At 46.6% G+C, this 8297-nt stretch overlaps 1 long non-coding RNA gene and 1 pseudogene across 1 annotated transcript; both read right to left on the bottom strand.

Moving 5' to 3' along the window:
* Positions 1 to 446: 446 nt before the first annotated feature.
* LOC140390466 (uncharacterized) lies at positions 447 to 2347 on the bottom strand. The gene is made up of 2 exons (XR_011934650.1): positions 1795 to 2347; positions 447 to 579 (listed from the first exon to the last, which is right to left on the bottom strand). It is a non-coding gene; the product is annotated as an uncharacterized lncRNA (long non-coding RNA).
* A 4861-nt stretch (positions 2348 to 7208) lies between these two features.
* The window catches only part of LOC140390453 (zinc-binding protein A33-like), a 28345-nt pseudogene continuing 27256 nt past the window's right edge, over positions 7209 to 8297 (bottom strand).

An 8297-nucleotide genomic window follows, 5' to 3' on the forward strand; every position in this document is an offset into this window, starting at 1 on the left:
GCAGTATTTTATTCTTCTTCCTGTTATGGAATTGTCCTGGAGGAACCTGCCACAACAGGAAATCCATCGCATCATCTCCCCAGACCTGCTGGGCAGAGAAACATTCCAGAAACAGGTGGGAAACTGCCTGGGTTCCAGTGGTCAGTGTCAGTTGTAGTTCAGTGGCAGCACCCTAATCGCTGAGTGAGAAGAGAGTGGGATCGATCCCAATCCATACTTCAGCACATAACCGGAATTGGAGGGATCTCGCTGATCTCAAATCAGCTCCATGACCCCAGGAGCGAGGAAAGAAACTTTGTTCTTTGCTTCCTTGCAGACAAAACCGAATCTCACATTTCCCTCCCCTCTAAAGATTTCCTCTGTGTGACAGGATGTATTTCCCTAAACCAAACCTGTGACACCGTAATCCTTCCTTTTGGTGAAAATGTATCAGTCAACCACAGACATCAGATTGATGGAGACATTCTGGCCTCACATCTCTAACATATTTAATAGCAGAAAATAAAACAAACACTTCAATCTGTTACTTTATAATGTTGCTCAGTTATTTTTGGAAAACGTGCCGTCGGATGTACTCTCCTGAAATAAACAAAAACATAAATGTTAACACACAGTAAACTGATGGCCGTCCACAAATAGAGTAAGAAATCCTCGACTTTGCAGCGTGAAAGAAGACGAGAGTCAATAGTAAAATGTTCAGCAAATTGCTGATCTCAGCTGCCAAGAAGCTGAAGGGAAAGTTTTGGGTTTTGGACAGGAGTGGATGTGAATTAATGGAAGGAAGCGATTGGAAAGCGAATTAGAAAAGGTGAGTGAATAAAACAGGAATAATCGAGTAATGGTTCAGTGAAGTGGACGGGCTGGTGCTCAATATTGAGGGTGAATCACTGGAGAACTGTGACAGGGATTTTTACCGACAGGCACAGGGTCAGCAAGAAACAGGAATAAGTGCTGGGGAAAATCAAACACAGAAAATAATAGAGGACGTACTGACACCAGGAAGAACACTTGCAAAGACAGTGAGACAGGCACAACAATGTGAAACTACAGGAACAGGAGGAGGCCATTCAGCCCCCTGAGCCTGTCCCATAATTCTATTAAATGAAGAGACCCTGTCATGGAGGGGATAGTTCAGAACCCAGAGAACGTGATTAGGATAAAGATGGAGTTGGGAAGGTGCAGGGAGATCCTGGCTGTGGGTAGTGATGAGTGTGGGAATAATGATGGAGTTAGTTACCTGAAGACAGGTCTGTGCACATTGAAGATAAATGACAAAAGGTACTGGAGGAGCTGGAAGGAGTAAATGACAAAGTAAGAAATGATGAGATTATTCAGGAAATGAGAGCCAGACCTCACAGGAGTGAAATGAGGAAATATTTCAAGTTAAAGAGGGTGGTCGAAGTCTGCAACTCCCTTCCCCAGATGGCAACTGATGCTAGATCGAATTGAATTTCAAATCCAAGATAGAGAGATGTTTGTCAAGCAGAGGTTAATGGGAAAGGCGAGTATCTGGAGTTAGATCATAGCTCAGTGAATGTCTCACTGAAAGACAGAACAGGTTTGAGGGTTAAATACCTCCCCCTGCTGTTCTTACGTTCTTTCAGGAGAAATTTGTATTTTGATGCCCTTTTGAGTTGTTTGTAGGAATATTTAGTGAATGTTTCAGAAATTAAACTAATCTCAGAAGTTTATGGTCAAAATTATAAAGAATAAGAATAACATTTCAGCTCAGTGGCAAATAATCAAAACAGTAAACACTGAACTAATAAATAACGATAATGATAAAAATAAAACCTTGTTCACCAAGATACCGGAGTCACATCATTTTCGACAGACAGGATGACCAGTGAAGACAGTCTGTCCTCTCCCACAGTCGATCACTGGTGAATTTTATAAGCTACAACTTCAAGAAGCTCCGTTAACAGCTCATCGCTGATGTGAACACGGTTAACAGGGTCCCGAGTGTTCTCCTTGTGTCGACATTGCTGTTGGCATCACAACTGCACATCTAAATACTTTGTAAATGTTATTGGTCTCTGCCTCCACCATGTTTTCGGGCAGTGAGTTCCAGACTCGCACCAGCCTCTGGGTGGAAAGGTTTTCCTCACATCCCCTCTGAACCTTCTGCCAATTACCTTAAAGCTCTGCCCCATGGTCACTGATCCCTCAACGAAGGGAAAGAGGTGCTTCCTGTGCACTCCACCCATCCTCTTCAAAATTTTATACATCTCAATTACGTTCCCCCTCAGTCACTTCCATTCCAAGGAAAACAACCCCAGTCTATCCAATCTCTCTTCATAGCTAAAACTCTCCAGCCCAAGCAACAGGCTGGGAAATCTCCTCTGCACCCTTTCCAGTGCGATCACATTCCTTCTGCAATGTGGATTTGAGAACTGCACACAATACTCTAACTGTGGCCTAATCAATGTTTTATTACAGTTCCTGTATTGCCTCCCTGCCTATTAAACTCTAAACTTTTCCTGATAAAGGGAAATATACCATATGCCTTCTTAACCACTGTATCCACCTGCCCCCCCTACCTTAAAAAAACGGTGTACATGCACACCAAGGGCCCTCTGATCCTCAGTATGTCCCAGGGTCCTGCCATTTATCCTGTATTCCATTGCCTTGTTTGTCCTGCCCAAATGCATCACCTCACACTTATCCGGACTGAACCCCATTTGCCACTGATCAGCCCATCTGACCAGTCCATCTATATCCTCCTGTAATCTCAGCTATTCTTCTCACTAATTACCGCCCCACTAATATCCGTAACATCCGCAAACTTATTGATCAACCCTCCTACATTCAAGTCTAAATCTATATGCAAACCACAAACAGCAAGGGCCCCAACATTGATCCCTTCGGACCCTACTGGACACAGGATTCCAGTCAGGAAAATACCCCTCGCCCATCATCCTCTGCTTCCTGCCACTCAGCCAATTTTGGATTAAATTTGCAAAATTTCCTTGGATCCCATGGGTTCTTACACAAGAAATGGAAGAACTCTTGCGAGTACTGACAGGCAGAGAGATCTGGGCGTGCATGTCCAGCGATCACTGGAAGTGGCAAGGCACGTGGATAAAGTGGTGAAGAAGGCATACGGCATGCTGGCCTTCATCGGTCGTGGTTTCAATATAAAAATTGGCAAGTCATGTTGCAGCTGTACAGGACCTTAGTTAGGCCTCATTTGGAATATTGTGTACAATTCTGGTCGCCACACTACCAGAAGGATGTGGATGCTTTGGAGAGGGTACAGAAGCGGTTTACTCGGGTGTTGCCTGGTATGGAGGGCATTAGCTATGAGGAGAGGTTAGATGAACTTGGTCTGCTCTCACTGGAATGACGGGAGTTGAGAGGCGACCTGATAGATGTCTACAAGATTATGAGTGGCATGGTCAGAGTGGATAGTCGGATGCTCTTTTCTAGGGTAGGAGAGTCAAGTACTCGGGGACATAGGTTTTAAAGTGTGTGGGGAAAAGTTTAGATCAGATGTCCGAGGCAAGTTTTTTTTTTTTTACACAGAGGGTGGTTAATACGTGGAATGCGCTGCCTGGGGAGGTGGTGGGAGCAGGTACGATAGCAGCATTTTAGGGACATCTAGACAAATATATGAAAGGGTGGGAATGGAAGGATACGGACCCCCTAAGTGCAGACGGTTTTAGTTTAGGCAGGTACCATGGTTGGCGCAGGCTTGGAGGGCAGAAGGGCCTGTTCCTGTGCTATCTTGTTCTTCGTTCTTACCTTCGTTATCAGTCTCTCATCTGGAATCTTATCAAAGTCCTTGCTGAAGTCCAAGTAGATTACGTCAGATGTATTGCCCTCTTTGAAAAATTCAATGAAGTTGGTCAGACATGACCTCCCCTTAACAAAACCATGCTGACTTTCTTGATTAATTCCTACCTCTCCAAATACAGATTAATTCTGTCTCTCAGAATTACCTCCAACATGTTAGACTGGCTGGTCTGTAGTTTCCTGGTTTATCCATTCCTCCCTTGTTGAATAATGGTATCACATTGACTCTCCTCCAGTCCTCTGGCACCTCTCCTGTTGCCAGAGCAGAATTGAAAATTATTGCCAGCGGCCCTATTTCCTCCCTTGCCTCATTCAAAAGTCTGGGATACATTTCATCTGGCTCTGGAGATTTGCCAATTTCTAAGTCTGCCAGACCACTCAGAATCGATGTTTACTTCTTTGATTTTAATCACAGTCGTTCTTCCTGATTTCTGTACCCACACGTCACTTTCACGAGCAAACACGGACACAAAGTTTTCATTTAGAATCCTACCTATGTCCTCCCGCTCCACATACAAATTACCACTCAGCTCCTTAATTCTTTCCCTAGTTACCCTTTTACCCTTAAATGGACTTGTAAAGCAACTAAGGATTTTCCTTTATTTTACCTGCCACTGTCCTTTCATATTCTCTCTCCTATAAAGATCCTTTTTGCACATTCTGTACACCTTGAGGGAGTCTGCTGTTCTGAGCTCTCGCTATCTGTCATAAGCCTCCCTTTTTCTTTTTACCCAAGGCCGCTCCAAATACAGATTAATTCTTTATCCCTCGTGATCCAGGGTTTACCCTTTTTCTTTGTTGGAACATGTTGGCCCTGCACTCTCCCTATTTCCTTCTTGAATGTGTCCCACTGTTCAGCCACAGATGAATCTAAACATGTCCAGTCCAAGTCCACTCTGAACAAATCATTTCTGATCCTAGTAAAGTCGGCCTGCCCCCAGTTTAGAACTTTGATTTCAAAATAATTTCTTAACTGCTCTTTCAAACGTGTCCCTGCAGCTTCAATCACTTACTTACATGGACACCAAGGTCCCTCTGTTCCTAAACTTCCTTTACAGGTTCTCCCTTTAGTTTAGACTGTCTATCTATATTTGTGGGTTTCCTCCGGGTGCTCCGGTTTCCTCCCACAGTCCAAAGATGTGCAGGTCAGGTGGATTGGCTGTGCTAAATTGCCCTTAGTGTCCAAAAAAGGACAGGTGGGATAGGGTGGAGGTGTGGGGATAGCATGGAGGTATGACCTTAGGTAGGATGCTCTTTCCAAGGGCCGGTGCAGACTCGATGGGGCGAATGGCCTCCTTCTGCACTGTAAATTCTATGATGATTCTTAACAAAATGATTTACTTCACACTTCTCTGAATCAAACTTAATTTGCCACTTGTCTGCCCAAACAAATATATCAATGTTCCTTTTGAAGTTCAAGACTATCCTCATCACAGTCAGCAATGTTTCAAATCTTTGCATTATCTCTAAATTATGAAATCAAGCCCTGGACACTAGTGTCTCAGTCATTAATATATATATATCAGAAAGGGCAAGGTCTCAACTCAGACCCCTGGAGATCTCCACTCAAAACCTTCCTCCAAACTTAAAAAAGCCATTGATCACAACTCTCTGCTTTCACCGTCATCGAGGAATATTTGAGCTTTAATCGGAGTGAAGAGATTTCCCCTTCCACGCTATGGGACACACTGAAGCTAATCGTTAGAGGGTAAGGCACAGGGAGGCGGAGGTTGGCGGACACCACCTTAGAGGTGGACCGCCAACACTCAATCAGACACCAGAATTGCTGGCAAGGAGGAAGAAGGGAGTTTGGGCTTCTTTGCACAGAGAGGGCGGTGCGCTGGCTGCAACATTCACGCTGGGGGCAGGGGGAAGGGGTTGCTCTTTATGAACACCATGTTTTACCTTTAAGTCCATTACAGGGCACTTGATAGCAAGGCACTGAATCACTATTCGGAGTGGGGATCATGGTTAAATGTTCCCATTCTCAAACTAAGGATATTGAGGCGAACTGTCGTACATCAGATCAGGAAAAATCAAATTTGGGTTTTCTGAGTTGCAATCAGTCTGTTTCATGTCACAGACATTGAGCCTTTAGTGGAGGTGGAACAAGAAACAACAGTCGTTCTTCCTCAGGCTAATTCTGTCCATTGTATTTCTTCATTTCTTTTAAAGGAGAATTTTGCCTCAAACCCCTTGAGTGTAAAAGACACTGAATTGTTGTCATAATATACACACAGGTATATGATGGTGCACAGACAGGCAGTGATTGACACACAGGATGACCAGTGAACACACAGAAAACAGCAGCCAATCACCAGACAGGACACGACCACTATAAAGCCAGAGGGCACTAGTTTTCCCACTCTCTCGGGACCCAGCCTCTGAGACAATCAGAGCCTGTGAGCAGCAACTAGAACACGCACCATCTGGTAGTAAGATACTCTGGTCAGGTTAGCCTCGGGTCTCCAGTCAAGTCAGCATAGTGTCAACCCACAGTTTAAGTATGTTTAATTGTTAAGAGTTCAATAAAATCGAGTTGCATTTCTCCAAGTGTTGGAAGCCTGTCTCTCTCACTGCTGCAGTAAACGCAGTCCTCGCAGACCCAGCTTACCCAACACATCAGTTCTGACACAATATTCTGTCCAGTTCAGGGCAGTGAAAACTCCTAAAGAATGTGTTCTTTAAGATTCAGGTCTTGTGAGAAATACATTCCCCCTTCCCCACCCCCCTCAATGAAATGGAAGCCCCTCTTATCTGGGCCTGTTACCGGGTGGACAATGCCTCCTTCTCCCATTGACGGCTCCCAATTTGATCTCCCAGTAACCACTCTTGCTGGGTGGGGCCTTCAGGCTGTGGTGAGGTCTGACTTTCACTGACCTCACACTAACCTCTGCTGAGTGCAACAGGGCGTCATCACTCTGAGTGACAGGGGCTCCGACCAATTCATTTCCCCATCTGCTGGGACCCGCCTTCCGCGCTCTGAGTGACAGGTAGGTTGGCCAATCGGCGTATACGTTGCCAGAAAACCCGCCTCCCTCATTGTGCGCGGCCGAATGACTGACCAATCCACTTCCCGTACCACGCTCGGTTTCTCGGTCCCTTTGTGAGTGGCAGTTTGACCAATCCACTTCCATATTCATCGGAAACCCGCCTCCCTTAGTTTGAGTGACAGGAAGAGCGACCAATCCGCTTCAAGAATCCCATTAACCCACCTCACTTGCTGAGTGACAGGAATATCAACCAATCAGTTTTCCTAGTGCCCGGTAACCGCCTCCCTCACACTGAGTGACAGGCCCTCTGCCCAATCCGCTTCTCTATTCTCCGGAAGCCCGCCCCCTCACTCAGTGACGACACAAACAAGGTGTTGAGTTTCTGCTTCGGAATAATAAGCACAATATGACCAGGTTCCATTTACAGAGAACATTAATAATGTTTTAATAAAACAGGTAATTACATACCAGTGATTTCAGGATTATTTCTCTGGTGTGGACAGTGATGAGACAGAGCAGACAAACCAGAGATAAATTACTCACCGAGTAAGGAAACAAAAAACAAAATCACCAAAACATTATTGTCACTCAGCTGGAATCACCCTGAGCTCAGGAACCATTGGAACCATCCGCACCCCCTGTGACTGAGACCCACACCCAGCAGCTGACAGCTGGCAGGAGGCAGGGGGATGGTGTGAAATTATGGGATGGATCTGTTAGTGACCTTTAATCCCGCAGATTGTCAGCGGGGCTGAGTTTTCCCGTCACTAATCCATCCCGGATTGAAGATGGGAAAGATTCTCTCAGTGAAAGTGAGGGTGAAAGTGTGGAGATGGGACATGTTGTCCGCATTGTAAAATGACACCTGTCCCCCCTCATAGTCCAGGAAAACCCCGATCTTCCCGGGATTCACACTCGGGGCGAGGCGGGTCTCAGAGGGGGAGGTGGCGGCAAAATAACCAAATCCGGGCTCCAGCCCCAAAACCCAGAATCCAGACTCAGGGATCAGGGAGATTCTCCCTTTCCTGGTCACAGACTCTCGGGCCACTCCCAGCTCCCACCAAGTCTTCTCCCCCACCCCCACCTCCCAGTAATGTCTCCCTGATGTGAATCCCTCTGATCCCAGGACACAGGGCCAGGGATTAAACCTCTCCGGGGTGTCAGGCAGCGGCTGCTGTTTGTCTCCGAGTCTCACACTGGTCCGGTCCTCAGACAGGATGAGCCGGGGATGCGCTGTGTTCAGATCCAGAGTCAGAGAGGCTGGAGCTGGGGGAAAGTTAAAATAACACAGTCAGTGATTTAGAGAGGGAGGGAGAGGGAAGAGAGAGGGAGGGGGAGGGAAGAGAGAGGGAGGGGGAGGAAGAGAGAGGGAGGGGGAAGAGGAGGGGGGAGGACGAGGGGGGGAGGGGGGGAGGAGGAGGGGGGGAGGAGGAGGGGGGGGGAGGAGGGGGGGGGAGGAGGGGGGGGGGAGGAGGAGAGGGGGAGGAGGAGGGAAGAGAGAGGGGGGGG

Source organism: Scyliorhinus torazame, chromosome 14 (assembly GCF_047496885.1).
Source record: "Scyliorhinus torazame isolate Kashiwa2021f chromosome 14, sScyTor2.1, whole genome shotgun sequence".
NCBI lineage: Eukaryota > Metazoa > Chordata > Chondrichthyes > Carcharhiniformes > Scyliorhinidae > Scyliorhinus > Scyliorhinus torazame.